The sequence below is a fragment of the Erinaceus europaeus genome, chromosome X, assembly GCF_950295315.1.
Source record: "Erinaceus europaeus chromosome X, mEriEur2.1, whole genome shotgun sequence".
Classification (NCBI taxonomy): domain Eukaryota; kingdom Metazoa; phylum Chordata; class Mammalia; order Eulipotyphla; family Erinaceidae; genus Erinaceus; species Erinaceus europaeus.
In genome coordinates, this window is record NC_080185.1 from 6,315,710 (window position 1) to 6,336,928 (window position 21,219).

Consider the following 21,219-nt stretch of genomic DNA (forward strand, 5'->3'; position numbering starts at 1 on the left):
GGTGTGCCACCACCCGACCCCCAGCTTTCCTATTCTTTAATCCAGTGGTAGTATGGACTCAGGGTCATTGTGGGATCTGGTTTCTGTAATTGCTTCCTCGCTGAAAATGGGCATTGACAGGCCAGTCCATACTCCCAGCCTGTCTCTCTCTTTCCCTAGTGGGGCAGGGCTCTGAGGAAGCAGAGCTTCAGGACACTTTGGTGGGGTCACCTGTCCACGGAAGTCTAGTTGGCATCATGGCAGCATCTGGAACCCAGTGGCTAAAAAAGAGTTAACATATAAAGCCATACAAATTGTTGACTAATCATGAATATAAAGGCTGGAATATTGCAGATGAAGATTTGGGGGTCCCCATTTTGTAAATAGCTGGTAGGTCTATTTTAGTTATATTCCAAAGGGCCCATGACTTTACTAATTTTTTCCTGAGCCTGACATCTGATATGCAGGTGGACCCAAGCTATTGTCTGGAGAAATGATGTAATGGCTGGAAAAAAGGGCTAGAAAACTGGATCAGGGAAGAGAGTATCTCCCAAATATGGGAAAAGTGTATAAATATTGTTGACTGTAAACCCCATCAACTTGATCTGGGGCCCATATTCAGCTTAGGAGCCTATGTAACCTCTATATCCCTGTAGGTCCAAACTTGCATTTTGTGGTCGTCAGTAGGAACATTCTGAGTTGCACCAATTTCAGGACCCATCTTCTTTAGGTGTTAGATAGAGTATGTTGTCCAACCCTCCTTTGGAGGATGAAACATTCTCTACCATTGTTGAACCACATTGAGGGCAGGGTACTATGGGGACTCCCAAAGGGGTACATTATGTTGTTCCTGATGGAGAAGACCAGTGATAATAGAGATAAATATCTATTCGAGGTCTAGGCTCATCGTGTTTGTGTGGGGATCCCAGGACTCCCTGACTAGGGACCCAGCTGATGGGGTTGCCTAATAGTGACTAAAGAGTCATAATTAAAGTATGCCAGTCTCTTGCTCTTATTCAGCTTTTGTCTTTTACCTGTCATATTATGGTAAGTGATTTAATCTTCATTCTAAGTACAAGGGTATCCACTGAGATGTCTTAGCAAGGATGATGTGGCGATCAGATATGAATTTATATAGATCTTCTTGATGGAACAGTGGGGCATGCTGGGACAGGCTTGGAGGATTTCCACAGGTTAAAAGGAGACCAGTTACAGGGGACTTCTGAATGGGCCAAGATAGAATGACAGTTTGTCTGTAGAGGTTATAAGGACAAGAGGAGGAGTGCCTTTAGTAGTGCTTATCTGGTATTTATTCTTCTCTTTTTAGCTTATTTCAGTTAACATGATTCCTTCAATTCCCATTCAAGATGAGGCAAAGGACAGTTATATAATTTTCCATTTGTATAAACCACAGCTTATATCTATCTATGTATCTATATCTATCTCTATCTAATTTTAGCCCACCGATGTATACCACAGCTTTCTTAGCCACTTATCTGTTTTTGGGGGGCCATGGTGCATGATGATAGAAATGCATCTAAATTGGAGGTGGGGTGTTTTGCAGACATCTATCACAGGGATATTAGAAATTAAACCCCATTTATGTCAACAACTATTCTGTAATCCATTAACACTCCCCCCCCAAAAAAAAAGAACAGAAATGTTGATTTAATGTGAAGGATGAGAAAAAAGTCATGTCTTTCATGCTCTGCCTATGCCACACATTTCCTTTTATCGATTCATTCTTTACCCCAAGATCACCCTGTAGATATTCTACCTCTTGAATAAAAGGATAAGTAAATTCATTTACACAATTCCTTGTGGATTTGAGACCACTGATTGAGCCTTATAGCAATGGAAAACTCCTTGTTTGGGATCTGAGTCCCAACTGGCCAGCTACTGAGAGTTCTGGTCACTCCAAGTCCCCCCAAATCCTCATTGCTTCAATATCAAGAAACATTGCTTTTTAGAAACGAAGTCTTAGCAATGAAATTTGAAAACAAGCAGCTGGAGGTGGAAGCAACTTAGTGACCTCAAAAGGAAAGAATTCTTTCTAAAAGGCTTTTTCCTTTTAGCTTGTCAAAAGAAGTGGTACTGCACTTTTCATTTCACACACCACAAATTAACATCTTCAAAAGCTCAAAAAATGCCAACACCTTCAGAAAATCTCATATAGGATGTGTGAACATCTACTTACCTGGAGCAGCAGTAATGGCAGAAAAAAATGTACTCTCCTGGACTCGGCCTACATGAGGCCTTCATATCTATGACTCAGATTTAGGACCTTCTTCAACTTTCTTGGCTTCACATCACATACAAGCGCAGCCAGCATACCCCAAATCTTGGCTGCTAGTAAAAACCAGAACTTTGTTCCCACAGGAAAGTCAACAATGAAGCTGTTGTGTTGCACTGGAGTGAGACTGGTCTTCCCACAGTGGTGTAACACCTTCCATGGGGCCTTTCCCTCCAGCCCAGGCTTGCTGAGGTGGAAGGCTGCATTCCACAGGTATTTCCGGAGGGGCTCGGCTCTCTCCCTGCTCCCTTTCAACATGTGCATTCATGGCCAGGTCATTTATCCTGCCTGCCACCTCTGGCCAGCCGGCCGGTGAAAATGCTACTTTGACATATGGCTTGAGCACTTCCTCAGAAAGTTGGGGACCCCAAGTGAGTCCCTCACCTACCTTTCTGCATGGAAAGGGTTTCATTGTTTATGGCCTGTGAATTTTGGCCAGCTGCCAAGGCTGAAGCTGTGAAGTTTTACTCTGTGGGACCGTGCAGGCATCCACCACCATGATAAATTTGTGATGTTATTGTCAGTATATTTGACTGCACAGAAAGGCTTGCTTTGTCTGAGAGGACATCTGCACAGTCTGCCAGCTCATACATTGTTCGCTACTGTTAATTGGCCATCGTGTTTCCACTTAATTGTTATGAGATTAATGTAACCTCTTTTTGAGCCCTCATATATCACAGGGCATAGAAATCCAGATGTTATTGGATTGAGGAAAACTAGCCTTCCACCACACCTCTCTTCTAATTCCTGGGAGATGGGTCAATTACGCTAGAACTTAGCAGTATAGAAATCACCAACCTGTCTGTGGGGCAAGGAATTTGGTAGCCTAAAACAGAATAATTATTTGAGGAGAGATGTTTCGTTCTTGGGTTATGACTGAGAGAAATAGTAACACTGCCTTGATGATCTTTAGGAATACTAGAAATGGCATGGTCTAGTATGGGTGAGAAGTGCACTTCTGGAATGGGAGGGATGCAATCACATTCTCCAGGCACCAAGGTGCCAAGTAGGGAGTGACTGTTAGTGGTGGGCAGTGTTTCTCATAAAAAATCAAGTTCTTAGTTGGGTGACCACATTATAGGGAAGTGTCTTTTCTTTATAACTTACTTTTTATGGTTTAACATAATAGATGTAACTCAGGAATAGTCAAGTGGGAGAGATGCATAGGGCAGGTAGTGGGACCGGAAACCCAGAACCACCGTACCTGTCTGAGTAAGCCACACTTGTAATACTTCCATAGAAAGCCAGTAAGGATGTAGGGGGAGGGCTTGCTAACCTCTCTATTTATTGTTATGAACCACCCTGGGAATCTGAAATAGCCCACACATGCTCCTCCTCTCCACTTGTTTGTATATTTGTACATACACATCAGGGAGTTTGCTGAACTTTTCAAGGCCAGTCCTAAAAGACAGTAAAGCCCAGGTTTATTGTCTGGTTGTGGAATCTGGTCTTGGATTGTCTTAGGGTACTAGAAATGAGGCTAGACTCAAGCCAGTTGAAATATCAGTGGCATATAAACCAAATAAATCAAATACTGTATAACAATGTTTTCCTTTTTTCAAATGGAAATGATTTTGTGTGTCCCTTTCAGGACCTGGGACCTGGGAGGGAGAATCATACTGCCAAATTTTGTTAGGCATGGTGGGTTACCTGGGAATAGAATTTTTCACTTTAACACCAAGAGAGATCAGGCCCTGTTCTAGGGTACTTCCTCAGAAAGTTGGGGGTGCAAGTGAGTTTCTGGAGCTACATGTACTTAGTTACTTCAGAGTCAGGATTTTTCTCTGTTAGATAGTTTGGATATATGAAACAACTTACACTTCTTTTAAAATATTTTTATTATTATTACTATTATTATTATTATTTTACCAGATCAGTGCTCAACTCTAAATTATAATGCAGTGGGGGATTGAATAAAGAACCTTAAACCTTTAAGGAGCCTTAAACATGAGAGTTTTTTTACATAACTATTATGCCATCTCTTCTGCTGTAACTTACACCTCTATGAACTTATTTTCCCAGGCTGGCCATCCTTCTTGGCTAAAGCATTGTTTCAGTTGATAATACATATTATTTTTTAAATTAATGTTTTTAAATATTTATTTATTCCCTTTTGTTGCCCTGTTGTTTTATTGTTGTATTTATGATTGATGTCATTGTTATTGGATAGGACAGAGAGAGATGGAGTGAGGAGGGGTGTTGGGAACATGTGTAAGCCTGATAGAGCTTAGGGAGAACCACCCCCATCCTTGGATGGAGGTCTGAGAAGATAAACTCTTGGTAAGTCTCTCTCAACCGAGGTGAGCATAAGGGGGGAAACTCAGACTTGGTTCTTTCCTTCTTGACTCTCAGGCCCACAGAAACCCCAGTACTTCCCTCCATTAACTGCAGGCCACATGTCTGCAGATTCACTTATTCAAAGTCACCTTCTCATCACAGAAGAACACACCTTATCACACACTTCATCATACACCTCAGACCCCAGACAAGAGAAATTCCAAACTATATGGCTCTTTGATATACATCTTCTCTCTGTCTCACCCTACGGGTTTAACCCCTATGCTTCTCTCAAATACCTTTGGATAATCAAATTGCTTGCGTCATAGAGAATAATTGTCTTGTATCTCATCAATTCCTGTCATACCAGCCCCCTACCTTAGGGGCATGCCGACCGTTAAGAAACCTGTAATTTCTGACATATTTCAGTAATATTCCCTTCATTGTTTTTCTATTTAACTCATGTCCACTTTGCTAATAAATGGATTCTAGGATTCTACGGATTCTAGGCACGCTAAGAGTCCCCTGGTGTCTTTTACTTCGTGTCACCCCTGTCATGAGTGAGAAAGAACCAGCCCGTTACCTTTCCCCTGGAGATCACCCCAAACAAGAGAGAGATACCGAAATCTGGCGCCCAGAGCGTGGGGCAGAATTTCCCGACCCCAAGAGAGATACTGAAAGAGGGGAAGACAGGGAGGGAGAGAGAAAGATAGACACCTGCAGACCTGCTTCACTGCTTGTGAAGCGACTCCTCTGCAGGTGGGGAGCCGGGGGTTCCAACCGGGATCCTTATGCCAGTGCTTGAGCTTTGCGCCACCTGCGCTTAACCCGCTGTGCTACCGCCGGACTCCTGATAATACATATTCTTAGGGCTATGTCTGTATCTGGCTGTTAAAGGGTGTCCATATTTTTAGTTTCTTTTTAAAATATATTTTATTTATCTATTAATTTTTAATTTTTATTTATTTTCCCTTTTGTTGCCTTTGTTTTTTTAACTGTTGTTGTCGTTGTTATTGTTGTTGTTAGATAGGACAGAGAGAAATGGAGAGAGGAGGGAAAGTCAGAGAGAGGGAGAGAAAGACACCTGCAGACCTACTTCACCACCTGTGAAGCGACTCCCCTGCAGGTGGGGAGCTGGGGGGCTTGAACCGGGTTCCTTACGCTGGTCCTTGTGCTTAGCGCCACCTGCGCTTAACACACTGAGTTACCACCAACTCCCATATTTTATTTATTTATTTATTTTTGAGAGATGCAGAGAGAGAGAGAGAGAGAGAGAGAGAGAGAGAGAGAGAAACACCAGAGCACTGCTCACCTCTGGTTTATGATGGCATGGGGGATTTAACCCAGGACTTTGGAGCCTCAGGCATGAAAATCTTTGCATAACCATTATGCTATCTTCCCCACCCTACAGTATTAATTTCCATAGCCCATAGGTATGAAAGGTTTTATGAGAGAGAGTGGATAGGTCCAATTCCTGATGTTTTTGCTGCTTCTAGTTGTTCTAGGAGTTACAAGAAAACTAGGAGGGGTGCTTAGAAATATGATGTAGTCTGTACCCATTGTGCTTCACTTGTTTCCATCCTACCCCTGCACTAGAACTGTACCTGAGGCAAGAGAGGACAGCTATTATCCAGGTTGGAAAATTTCTAGGTTTTACCCCCTATGAGGGCTTTGTGTAGCCAGGGAGGCTGTAATTCACCATTTCCCCACCCAAATAACAGATTCAGAAAGCACATGTGCATATTTTAGTGTGTACTCATATTACAGTCATTTTGACTAGAATCTGTCCATATACAACATACCCCAGCAGCTTCCATATTTGAAGATCCCATGTGGCCTGCAAATGCAACAATTTAATGCCAACTGTGGTGGCCCATGCCCTTTTGAAATATTGATAATTGAAGATCCTCTGGGTCTTTTCTGAAGCTTTATAGGGTAGGTTTTTTTGTTTGTTTTATTTTATTTGTTTGTTTTTACTTTTGTTTTTGAATGCAATGGCACCTGGGAGAAATTTTATAGTAGTATTCCACTCTATATAGCCTACACACCGTAAATTGTATATGTGAATAATAAATACATCTGATACACATATATGTAAATATAGATTTGCATATCTATATACCATATGTAATACATATCTTCCAAGCTCAGATTTTTTTTCAGGTGACTTGGACATCTGGAAAGATGATAAGTATCTTAGAACAGTTATTACTTCTCTGTCAAAAGCTTGACAGTTGGGTGGAGGCCTAATATTTCTAACAATAAGAACAAAATATTGCAAACTAATGACTGGTCCTGGAGAGAAAGGAGGATCTGTAGCATAGAGCTCTGGTCCCAGGGGCACTGCCTTGTAGTTTCATTCTTTAGACTAGCCTAACACCTCATAAATCTGTCAGTCATTTCAAATAAAATTTTTTGTTTGTGTTGGGCAAACCATTTCCAGCATTTTATGTGAACTATCTGGCAAGCTGGAGAGACAAGGAAGACTGTATTCCACATTGAAATAAAGAGATAAAATGAGTTTTTATCTTAACTGATCATTCCTTTGCTACCTCAAATGCTGCACACCTATTAAAAAGCTAGTGTCGCATTTCCTTCAGTTTGGAGAATTGAAGTTGAATCTTCTCATTTGGGTTGCCATCTGGTGTGCTACGAACAGTCTCGGAGAGTAAGAGGCCATCTGTTAATACTTTTTCCAGGAAGCTTTTTATAGAGCAGTGAAGTGGCAACTCTCAAAAACACATTGTAATGACTTACAAGATCTTGGCTATATGTACAAGTTGAGCTGATATTTTATTTCCACCAACAGTACTTTCTCCCACTGTGGAGAGACAGAGGAATTAATAAACATGCATCTTTGCATGAAAAGGCTGTTTATATGTAGTATATGGGGGAGTCATAAGGTTAACAAGCTACAATTAGCATTCTGTTATTTCAAAAGAAAGATCATAAATGCATACTAAAAAGTAATAATAACAATGAATGCTTTGATAGTCATTTGCTGAACACATGGTGCCTCTGGTCACTGCCAGTGCATTACATCCATTATTTTATTTTCTCCTTTCAATAACCATGAGAAATAGTGACTGTTATTATGCAGTTTACAGATGAAAAGGAGTTGGTGCTCAGAGAGGTTTATGACTAGCCCATGACACAAAACTCTATTATCTTTCTATCTATCTATCTATCTATCTATCTATCTATCTATCTATCTATCATCTATCTATCTGCCTATCTATGTATATCTATTTATCCTCTATCTACCTATTATAAATCAACTATCATTCCTATTATCATCCATTGACCTAATAACTATCCTAATGAGTTTGAGGTGGTGACTCATGGTGGACTTGATTTGCATTTCTCTGGTGATTACTAATGTCAGACTTATATGTCTTTTATGAGAAATAAATATTTAAGCCCTTTGCCTATTTTTTAATCAATATATTTTTTGTTGTTGAGTTTTAATAGTTCCTTGCCTTTCTTGGATAGCAATTCTATGTCAGATATGTAACTTGCAAATATTTTCTTCCATTCTGTAGATTATCTTATCATTTTCTTCACTTTTTCCTTTGCTATGCAGAAAGTGTTTATTTTGGAGTAATCCCACTGGATAGAGGGTATAGTGGTTATACAGAAATACTCCCATGCCTGAGGCACCAAAGGTTCCAGGTTTAATCCCCAGCACCACCAGAGGGTAAAGTTTAGCAGTGTTCTGGTAAAACAAACAAGCAAAGAAAAACTTGATATAATCTTATTTATTTTCATTTCTACTGCTTGTGTTGTTGGTGTATTATCCATGTAGTCATTGCTGAAGTCAATTTCAAGTAGCTTTCCCCCTATGTTTCCTATAGAAGTTTAACATACTCAGGTCTTATGTTTATGTCTTTAATTCATCATTAGTTCATTTCTGGTGTTGTTATAAATAAGGTTCCAATTCTGTTCTTTTGTGTGTGGATATTCAGTTTTACTGACACAATTTACCCTTTCTCCATTGTGTATTCATGGCATTTTGTGAAAGATCAGTAGGCCATATAAATGGGAAGTTATTTCTGAGCTCTCTAGTCTGTTCCCCTGTTTTATATGTCTGTTTTATGTTGGTATCACAGTGCTTTGATTACTGTAGCTTGCAATATATTATGAAATCAGGAGATGTGATGCCCCCAGTTTTGTTATTCTTGTTCAGAATTGTTTTGCTATGTGAAGTCTTTTGTAGATTCACATGCAATTCACGATTGGTTTTCTATTTCCATGAAAAGTACCATTGGGATTTTTTGAAGGGTTATGTTGAAACTCTAGGATATTTTGGTTAGGATGTCCAATTTAACAATAGCATTTATTTTAATCCATTAATGTTTCCCATCTTTCATTTATTTGTATCTGCTTTAATTTCTATTTCCACTGTTTCTTAGACTTCAGTACATAAGTCTCACCTCATTGTTTTAAGTGCCAGGTATTTTATTATTTTAACTATCAAAGTGATACATGTTCATTGTTAGAAAAGTATAGGAAATTTGATAGAAGAAAAATCACTAATTATTACTAATGATCCTATTAAAATAAAAACCCTTTTTAACAGTTTCAAATGTGACTTTTGGTTGTTTTTGCTCTATGCCACATGTGCCCTTCTGCTTCTCGCACATCAGATTCCCCTTACGTTCTATAGCAGTCACCTATAATATTTCATGCAGGCATTTACTGAGACACGTCGTCATTTGTGAATTTATATGTGTTGAGTAAATCAACTATACCAGAGTATAAATGATGTGAGGATAGACTTGCATTCTTGCTCATAACTGCATCTGCAGAACCCACTAGAGTGCTTGTCCCATTGGTGCCTGATATTTATTGAATGCATAAATGACATATATAGACACACATTCTCACACTTGATTTAAGATCACATAACTGAATTTTCTTTCATTAAAATGCCATATTTAAATTTTGTATATACGTTTTTGTTCTTAATAGGTTCTAAGTATATTCAAAATAGACTTTCTCAGTACATTTATACTAAGCTAAATGTTGGAGGTATTTCTATACTTAAGCTGAGATAATAGAATAAATTGAGAAAATAATAATATCTGATATCATGATTTTTATTACTTTACCCTATATTGTATTTTATGTAACAATATATTGTTGTTTTCGCCGGGCTGGCTTCACGGGCGGGTAACGGACGACCCGGGAATCATGGCTAGGTTGTATGCAGTATCTCTTTATTCATGCAGGACGCTGCACAATCTATACCAAGCTAAACTAAACTAACTACTACAAACAATCTTGTCCTTATAAATATACTAGCCCAGTAGGGTGGGAACAGGATGCGACACAGAGAGGGTAGAGAGAAAAGTGACTGGTGAAAATCAGGGTATGACAAGGAGAGGGGGCGGAGCAGGTGACAATTCTACCACTAAACCACCAATGCCCTGGAGGGAAGGTGGTGCTTATTAACAGAGGTTATGTAAATAGAATACAATGTTATGTAAATAGAATAGTGTTAAGCAGGGGGGATTAAACTAATGAAACAGAAGGGGTTTTTAAAAGCATACCAACAATATATCAGGTTTGGAGAGAAAGATTTCTGATCCTGACACCTGTTTCCTTCTCCTGCACTCTATAGTCTGGGATGGGATACTTCTTGATTTCCATCAGGTATGCCTCAGTCTTAAAGACTAGCACCCTGACAGATGGATTGTGGCTACTCAAGAGATAAATTCTAAAACCCACCAAGCTTTAGCCATGGCACAAGTCTTTGCCACAGCTTTAGAGAAGCAAAAAGGGGACTGCTTTAGGTGCGGTGCTTCTGGCCATTGACGGAAAGAGTGCCCAATCCTAGGCGTAACTTCTGCCCCTGGCTGGATGCAGTATTATTTGTTATGAATTGAGAGAAGCATGCAGGAAAGTGGGCCCCACCCTTCTTCTTCTAGCGTTTGCCCTTCTTCCGTAGCCAGTCAACAGCATCAGGTTGAGCCTGATGTAAAGTTTCGAGACCTCCTTTGAATCTGGAGAGGTGGCAGTCATTGACTATGTGGGTCATAGTCTGTCTGGAGCCGCAGGGGCAGTTCGGGTCGTCTCTGGCTCCCCAGCGATGGAACATAGCGGCGCACCGGCCATGGCCTGTTCGATAGCGATTGAGGAGGGCCCAATCATAACATGCTAGGGCAAAGCCGGGTTGACGCTTGCAGGGGTCTGTGATGAGGTGTTTGTTCTTTACCTCAGCTGACTGCCAGCTCTGTTTCCAAGAGACTGGAACAGAGAAGTTCAGTGTAGGCGTAGGGGACTAGATTGGGTGACGAGACGTCAAGCGTTGGACAGGGTGGGCGAAGATATCCGCGTATATTGGCAGGTCCGGTCGAGCGTAGACGTGGGAAATGAACTTAGATGATGCCGCATCCTGACGAATATCTGGCAGGGCGATGTTGCTAAGAACTGGCAGCCATGGAACCGGGGTGGATGGATGGTTCCAGAAATTATCCTCATGGAGGAATATAATTTGGAATCGACCAAGTGGACATGGGGGCTACGGAACCATACTGGGGCACAGTATTCTGCAGTGGAATAGCATAATGCCAGAGATGATGATCGTAGTGTGGAAGCTCTCGCGCCCCATGAGGAGCTGGCCAGTCTTGCAATGATGTTATTCCTCGAGCCCACCTTTGCTGCAGTTTTTATGAGATGTTTGTGAAATGACAGAGTGTGATCGAGAGTAACGCCAAGGTAGACTTGCTGGGCTTCACGCCGGATTCTCGTATCGCCAAGCTGCACATTCAGCTCACGCGAGGCCGAGGCATGGTGTAGATGGAAAATAGATGATACCGTTTTTGCAGTGCTAGGGATTAGTCGCCATTTTTTACAGTAATCAGATATCAGAGACATGTCTTTCGTGATTGTTTCCTCAAGGATGTCGAACTTGGATGCCTGAGTTGCACAGCAGATGTCATCGGCCTAGATGAACTTCCTTGAAGAAATTTCTGGGAGGTAATTGATGTAAATATTAAATAGCGTAGGAGCCAGAACAGAGCCCTTGGGGAGGCCACTTGAGACAAGTCTCCATCTGCCAGACTTGTCACCCAGATGCACCCGGAATCTTCTGTTTTGGAGAAGAAACGATATAGTATTGGCCACCCATGGAGGCAGGCATCTTGAGATCTTGACTAGGAGACACGGTGCCAGATCGTGTCATAGGCTGCTGTGAGATCAACAAAGACAGCACCCGTCTTTAAATTCTTCTGGAATCCATTTTCAGTGTAAGTTGAGAGGGCCAGGGTTTGTTCGCAGGTAGATCTTCCTGGGCAGAAACCAGCCTGGGCGGGTGATAGGAATTTCTCTGTAAGATGAGAAATACGTGACAGAAGCAGCCTCTCAAGGAGTTTGTAACACACGGAGAGGAGAGAAATTGGTCTATAGCTGGCGGCCAGTGTTGGGTCTTTCTTTGGTTTCAAAACCGCTATAATCTTTGCAGTTACGCCAAACTTTGGGCATAGACTCAGATTCCAAGATGTGGGACAGGAATGAAGCGAGCCACTTCTTTGCCATGGGGCCCAGGTTAAGAATGAGTTCTGGGGTGATGTTATCATAGCCAGCAGCTGTTCCCTGTTTAACCCTCTTCAAAGCGTCTTCAAGTTCAGACATTGTAAAGGGAGAGATTTTTGGAGATGGACAAGATAAACAGAAGTGGGATGACCACTCATGGGAAATTTGTCTTTTCCATACTGGGTCGATCTTAGCACGTCCAACTTGAGTTAGGTGACTGGCCACTGAGTTTGGAGATATGGGAGGATGGGAGACGGGAGGGGGTTGGCTACCGGCACCCAGTCTGTGAAGAAGCTTCCAGGCCTTCCTACTTGAGTGGGTGAAGTTCAGACTTTCCGTGAGTTGTTGCCAGCGGGCTTGGCGTGCTGCATCCAGGGAGGCAATGAGATGGTCAGCCACATCTGGGTTGCCCGACTCATCATACTGCTTTAGTAGTTGCTCGCATTCAGCATCAAGACAAGGCATATAGTTAGCACGTCTCCCACGAGGAATGGCTTGGGAAGCTGCTTTGAAGATGGCTTGGCGGAAGCGCCTGTAGGAATCTTCAGAGGTTCCAGGACTGGGGGAAATATATATAACTTCTGCCTCTGATCCTGCTAACTTCCATTCCCTGACCCATGTCAACCTTAAGGGCCTTAAGGCCCGATTCCCTAATGCACCCCCATCACAACTAAAGCTCATTCTTGAGACCTGATCCACCTGTGAAGGTCTAATCAAGACATCTGCTGTTTAAACTCTTAGGGTTAACCAATGCTCTTTGGCAAACTCTTAGGGTTAACCAATGCTCTTTAGGTTAAGCCAATGCTCTTTGGCAAATTGATGTCACCCACTTACCCAATTTTGGCAAACAAAAATATGTGTTTGTCTCTAAGCTAGAGAATCTGGAAGAAATGGAAGAATTCTTAGAAACATATGCCCTTCCAAAACTGAACCAAGAAGAACTACAAAACCTAAATACACCAATCACAGACAAAAAATTAAAACAGTTATTAAGAATCTTCCCAACAACAAAAGTCCTGGACCAGATGGCTTCACAAATTAATTCTACAAAACCTTCTGGAAACACTTAATACCTATACTACTAAAGCTTTTCCACAACATCGAAGTAAAAGGAACACTCTCTTACACCTTCTATGAAGCCAACATCACCCTGATACCAAAAGCAGATAGGGACAAAACAAAAAAGGAAAACTACAGACCAATATCTCTGATGAAAATAGATGCCAAAATATTAAACAAGGCCAACAGGATAGAGCAGTATATCAAAAAGATTGTTCATCACAACCATGTGGGATTTATCCCAGGGATGCAAGGCTGGTTCAACATATGTAAGTCAATCAATGTCATTCATCATATCAATAAAATCAAAGCCAAAACCCACATGATTATCTCAATAGATGCAGAGAAAGCCTTTGACAAAATCCAATACCCATTCATGCTCAAAACACTACAAAAAATGGGAATAAATGGAAAATTTTTCAAGATAGTGGAGTCCATATATAGCAGACTGACAGCCAACATTGTACTCAATGGACAGAAGCTGAAAGTATTCCTGGGAAAACTGGGTTGAAACATGCAGAAGAATGAAATTGAACCACCTTATCTCACCAGAAACAAAAATCAACTCCAAATGGATCAAGGACATGGATGTTTGACCGGAAACCATCAAATACTTAGTGGTGGAACACATTCCCACCTAAACCTCAAGGACATCTTTGATGAAACAAATTCACTTGCAAGGAAGACTAAAGCAGAAACAAACCAATGGGACTACATCAAATTGAAAAGTTTTGGCACAGCCAAAGAAACTATCACACAAACAAAAAGACCCCTCACAGAATGACAGAATGGGAGAAGATCGTCACATCCCATACATCAGACAAGAGACTAATAACCAAAATATACAAAGAGCTGAGAAGACATAGCAACAAAAAAGCAAATGACGCCATCCAAAAATGGGAATAGGATATGAACAGAACATTCGTACAGAAGAGATCCAAAAGGTGAAGAAACACATGAAAAATTCCTCCAGGTCACTGATTGTCAGAGAAAGGCAAATAAAGACAACAATGAGATACCATCTCACCCCTATGAGAATGGCATACATCAAAAAGGACAGCAGCAACAAATGCTGGAGAGGCTTCTGCATTGCTGGTGGGAATGTAAATTGGTGCAGCCTCTCTGGAGAGCAGTCTGGAGAACTCTCACAAGGTTAGACCTTGTGATATGGACCTTCCATATCACCCAGTAATTCCTCTACTAGGCATATACTGCAAGGACTCCATAACACCCAACCAAAAAATATGTGTCCACCTACATTTGTAGCAGCACAATTTGAAGTAGCTAAAACCTGGAAGTAACCCAGGTACCCAACAACAGATGAGTGGCTGAAAAAGCTGTGGTATATATACACAATGGAATACTACACAGCTATTAAGAACAATGAACCCACCTTCTCTGACCCATCTTGGATGGAGCTAGAAGGAATTATGTTAAGTGGGCTAAGTCAGAAATCTAAATTTGACTGAATTTGGAGTAATACAACAAAGTAAAATCCCTGGGTTGAGGGTGAGGGGGGATATTCGGCTTCATGGGGTGGGGGGAGTGGACACAGTCTTTTGGTGGTGGGAATAGTGTTTATGTACTCTCCTACCAATTTTTAGTCATATAAATCACTATTTAATTAATAGTAAGGGGAAAATTGATTGAATGTCTCAAACTTTTTAAAGCAAAGACTGAATCTTTTTAATACATAAGCTCAGTCTTTGATATATTGACTCTCTTAAAAGCTTAGACCAGGGAGAAGAGAAGCAACCGGTGGCACAGCTATATGCAAATCATGTTAATGGACATAAATTATGGTGATGTTGTGTATGATACAGCAAATCCTAACAAAGGGATATTTCAAAGTTAACCCAATTGCCAAATAATGTGATTTTAGTAATAACTATCTATTGTCTTCTTAATCCCTAAGACTACAGGATCCTCCCACTTCCATTTTAGAGCCTATATTTCCCCCAGTCCTGGAACCTCTGGGGTGGGGCTCACTTTCCTGCATGCTTCTCTCAATTCATACCTAATGATATTGCATCCACCGATCCTAACCTAACCAACGCAAGGAGTACTACCTAAGCATGCTTCACTTGAGACTGTGTCCAGAGACGCCAGTCATGGAATGTCAATCCTTCATCCTCATTACTCGGGTGAGACCTTTCCTTTCATAGGATTCTCTAATTCCTTTCCAGGAGGTTCACTTCCTAACAGAGTCCCAAAACCTGCATATCAGATTTCAGGCTCAGGGGAAGAAAAGAAAAAAAAAGAAAAAAAAACTAGTACAGCCACAGGCCCTTTGGAATATAACTAAGATATGCCTACTAGCTACCTACAAAATGGAGGATCCCCCAACTCTTCATCTGCACTATTCTAGCCTTTAGGTCCATGATTGGTCAACAATTTGTTTGGCTTTGTATGTTAACTCTGTTTTCAACCACCAGGTTCCAGATGCTAGCATGATGCCGACCAGACTTCCCTGGACAGACAACCCCACATATGTGTGTCCTGGAGCTCTGCTTCCCCAGAGCCCTTTACCACTAGGGAAAGAGAAAGACAGCCTGGGAGTATGGATTGACCTGTCAGGGCCCATGTTCAGCAGGGAAGCAATTACAGAAGCCAGATCTTCAACCTTCTGCATCCCACAATGACCTTGGGTCCATATTCACAGAGAGTTAAAGAATAGGAAAGCTATCAGGGGAGGGGATGGGATACAAAGTTCTGGTGGTGGGAATTCTGTGAATTTTTACCCCTCATATCCTATAGTTTGGTCAATGTTTCCTTTTTATAAATAAAAAATTAAAAAAATTAAAGATTACAATAACAATAAGAACTATCAAAGAGAAGGATGACTATGGGATTATCTCACTCATAGATAGAAGTTGAAAATAAAAACAGACAGAAAGTCAGAAAGAGAAAGACGTATATGGGATGATCCCGTTCATAAACAGAAATTGAGAAAGAAAAACAGGGAAAAGCAAATAGAATTTGACTGTGTTTGTAGTATTTCACCAAAGTGAAACACTCAGGGTACCGAGAGAGGGTAGATTTTTAGCTTCAGTATAGGGAGATGGGGGTAGGGACACAGACCTTTGGTGGTGGGAACAGTGTTAATATACACTCCTAATAACTTATAATCTTATAAATCATTATTTAACCAATATGTGAGGGAAAAACAGATTGAAACTCTAAAACTTTTTATGCATAGACCCCAGTATATATTCCTTCAATTTAAGCACTTAAGGTTTAAAATGGATAACCTGATTGAATTTTAACAGTGCTCAAATTTTAATACATTTATAATAATTACTGCTTAATTCAAATATTGAATCACCTATAGTCTTAGACCAGGGAGACCAGAAGCAACCTCTTTTGTCACTATATAAGATACAGATATATATATATATATACACACACACACACACACACATATATATATGTATATATAGTATAAATCATGGTAAGGTCTTATATGATATAGCAAATCCTAACCATGGGATTTTCAAATAAACCATATTCCCTAATAACTTGGTTACATTAATAACTATATATTCCCTTCTTAAACTCCAAGACAGGAGGAACCCTCCTCATTCTCTATAAAACCAATATTTGTCCCAGTTCTAGAAATTCCGGGGCATGGCTTGTCTCCCTACATGCTTTACTCAATGCATACCATCTGCTGGGCTTAACCAAATCAATGTAACCTGTACCATGTTTCACTTCTGACTGTGCCCAGAGACACCAGTTGTGGAATGTCAACCCTTCAGCTCCAGCACTCTACCACCAAGTTGCAGATTCTACTATGATGCCAACCTGACTTCTCTGGACAGAGGACCTTATGAATGTACCCTGGATACCCACCTCTCCAGAGCTCTGCCCCACTAGGGGAAGATAGGGACAGGCTAGGAGTATGGATTGACCTGCCAGTGCCCATGTTCAGTGGAGAAGCAAATACAGAAGCCAGACCTTCCACCTTCTGCACCCCATAATGACCCTGGGTCCATGCTCCCAGAAGGATGAAGAATATGAAAGCTTTTAAGGGAGGGGATGGGATATGGAACTCTGGTGGTGGAAATTGTGTGAAATTGTACACTTCTTATCCTATAGTCTTGTCATTATTTTTTATTTTATAAAAAGAAAAAAGGACATATAGGATAACACAAAGCAGAACTTGGACTGGAGTTGGTGTATTGCACCAAAGTAAAAGACTCTGGGGTAAGGGGGAGTATTCAGGTCCTGAAACATGATGGCAGAGGAAGACCTGGGAGAGAAGTGTGTTCAATTGTTATGTGGCAAATTGAGAAATGTTACACATGTAAAAACTACTGTATTTTACTGTTGACTGTAGGCCATTAATCCCTGTAATCAAAGAAAAATTCAATTTTAATATTTCCATAAATTCTGTTATATAAATTGCATTGTAATTTAAAGTATTTTTACATTTCTTTAATCTTTGATTTTGCAGTGCTTTCAGATTTACAAACATTTATCAAATAGTACAAAAATTTTCATATACCCTTCATCATCAATGACATCCTCAGATATCAAAATTTTACATAATCTTATCACAAGTAACAAACCTGAAAGTATACATTGATGAAACATTAACCAAGCTATAGGCTTTACACAGATTTTAACAACTGTTATACTCATAACATTTTTTTTTACCCAGGATCCAATTCAGGACCACATTGGCATGTACTTTTCATGTCTTCCTCATATTCTATGATCTTGGACACTTCCTTATTATTTTTTTTCCTAATTCAGAACATTCTGAAGGGAGCTATTTACTTAAATAATTTTATTAACAGAGCACAGTGCATCACTATCTCCTAGGCCCTAGGCTGCTTATTCTGCTTAATAGCATTCCATTTGAATTTGTCTGAGATTTCCTTATGGTTGAATTTTCACTTTGAATCATTGGCATGGAGAGATACTATATCCTTCTAGTGATATCATATGCAGAAGGGCCACATATTAATTCATTTCAGTACTGATGATATTATGTTGGCATTTGTCACCATATTTCTTCACAAAATTATTCACTACTTTTCCTTAGTAATTAGAAATATTGTATCATAAGATATGTTAAGTACATGTAGTTATCCTGTTTCTTATCATAATTTTATACACTAATTTTAATATCCATTTAGATTTTTCTTTTCACAATTATTAATGTGGTGTTTGCCAAATGGTGATTTTCTATATTTGTCTTTTCTTCTGTGTTCATTAATTAAAAGAGCTTTCCTTTATCCCTCATTTATTCAGTCATGTGCATATATAACTATTGAATAATATTTATTTCTTTTATATTTTGACTTATATTCTTTTTTACTTTTTTAAAATCTTTATTGGGGGATTAAAGGTTTACAGTTGACAGTAAAATGCAATAGTTTGTACATGCATAACATTTCCCATTTGTCCACATAACAATGCAACCCTCACTAGGTCCCCCTCTGCCATCATGTTCCAGGACCTGAACCCTCTCTACACCCCAGAGTATTTCACTTTGGTGCAATACACCAACTCCTGTCTGAGTTCTGCTTTGTGTTTTCCCTTCTGGTCTTGTTTTTCAACTTATTTTTCTTCTTTTTTAAAAAAAATTATTTATTTATTGGGGGATTAATGTTTTACAGTCAACAGTAAATATAATAGTTTGTACATGCATAACATTTCTCAGTTTTCCACACAACAATGCAACCCCCACTAGGTCCTCTGCCATCCTGTTCCAGGACCTGAACTCCCCCTGCTGCCACCCATTCAAGAGTCATTTTTGTTGGTGCAATACACCAACTCCAGTCCAAGTTCTGCTCAGTGTTTTCTCTTCTGATCTAGTTTTTCAACTTCTGCCTGTGAATAAGATCATCCCATATTCATCCTATTTTTCTGACTTATTTCACTTAACACGATTTCTTCCATCTCCATCCAAGATGGGCTGAAAATTGTGAAATCACCATTATTACTCTGAAAATGACCAATAGTTATAGGTTATCTATCTCTTCATTTAGCTCCCTCATTTCTTTATTGATTTTCTGCCTGGATGATCTGTCAAGTTGAGAGAGTTGGGTGTTGAAGTCCCCTACTATTACTGTGTTGCTGTTAATATATTGCTGTAGCTCTTTCAGTAGATGTTTGATGTATTTAGATGGTCTCTCCTTGGGTGTATAGATGTTGATAATCATTAAGTCTCTTGATGGATTGAGCTTCTGAGTACTAAGTAATGTCCATCCCTATCTTTTTAAATTTTATTTATTTTAAGGCCTATCATGTCAGATATGAGCAGAGCTGTTCCTGCCCATTTTTTGTGGTCCACTATTTTGTATGGTAGTTTCCAACCCTTTCACTTTGAGTCTGTATTTGTCTTGTTGAGTTAGGTGAGATTCCTGCAGATAACATATGGTTGGGTTTGTTTTCTGATCTATCTTCCTACTCTGTGTCTTTTAATAGGTAAATTCAGGCCATTGACATTTATTGATATTATAGACTGAAGATATTTAATGTCATTATTGTAGTTTTTAGAGTGTTCTGGTAAAAGACAAATATTTATCTAGGTGCTGCAAATAAGCAGCTCCATTTAAGGTAAAGCAAAAGAGAGGTTTATTAGGGCAGTACAAAAGTATGGGACATATATTTTAGATACGCAAAATAAACAAGTATCATTGTGGGTTAAGAATACACTAGTTCCATAAAGTCTATGAAGAGTATCAAAAGTTCAGTCCCATGAGATAAACAATTATTAGCCGAGGTATAGGTTGCTCATGGCTTAGGAGAGTCTTAACAGTTTATCTGTTAGCTGAGTCACATGTGTTCAGTTCCCAGGAGAAGTAGCCATGGTAGATACCTAGAGCACTTCCACTGAGATGCTTCTGAGCAGGAGAAGAAGCAGCAGCTAAAGAGGCTGAGCTGCTCCAAGTCTGTGCTTTTATAATTCCTTTGTGTGTCCCTGCCTCAGGCTGACATTATTCGTATGCTAATTATCCCAAACTCCCTTTGGGGTCACAACCGGACTTTGTCCTGGTTCATTTCTCCAATTTCCTTCATTTAATGATTATTATAGTGTGTTAGGAGGTCCTTCTCTCAGTACTTTTCAGTCCACTGATCACTCTTGCCTGGATTGACTTATGTCTAAGTAAGGTACTTAGAGTTCACAACTGTGGAAATTAACAGTTGTTTCAGTGTTATTTCAGTCCCTGAGCTAAAGCACAGTGGTTGTTAAAGCCTCTTTTGTTCTTTTTTTCCTCCTCTAGGTTATGGTAGCCTGAGGGCTTTTTACCTATAAGTAGATTTTTTATCTTAATCTATCTTGATCACTCATTCCAATGACTTGGTGGGTTCCCAAAGTAGTCCCAGTCTTATCTTGTTGCAGTCTCAGGTGATCTTTGATAACCTTTGTTCTTTAGAGAAGTTTCTCAACTGGATAGAGTTGGAGGTTCAGCAAGAGTTGTGGTCTCTGGATGCTCTGGTCATTTGGTGGGTTCCCTTAGTAGTTCTAGTTCTGTCCTGTTGTGGTCCCAGGTGGTCTCCTTTGATATTCCTAGTTGACTGGGGAGAGGAGCAAAGAGAAACTCAGGTGCTGCTACCCTGTAGCCCCACCTCCAGAAATCTCCTTGACTTATATTCTAATAACAGTTTCATTTCTCAAAATATTATAATGTTAGTTATTGAGTTCTTTTCCAGGATGTCTCTTAATCTCTTGGGCAATGAATACATATTCTAAGTAGGAAAAAATCACTTGGGCATGTCCTTTTCTTTTTGGTATTTGAACACTTTCTGCTTTTTGGTACTACAAGATGCTCCAGGTTTGTCTCATCCATTTAATGCCCCAGTCCATATCCCAAAGGAGAACCCTATTTAGAAATCGGGGTCTCCAGTCAAGTGTGCTCATTGTTTCAGGGGTCATAGCTTTTAGAACTCTCTGTGGCTATAGCCAAAAATTATATGTATGTACACACACACACACACACACACACACACACACACACACACACACACACACACACACACATATTGTATTCTTGTTAAAGAAATATTTATATGGTAAGACTTCATTAGGAATATGCCGGGATTAAACCAGCCCCTGCCCC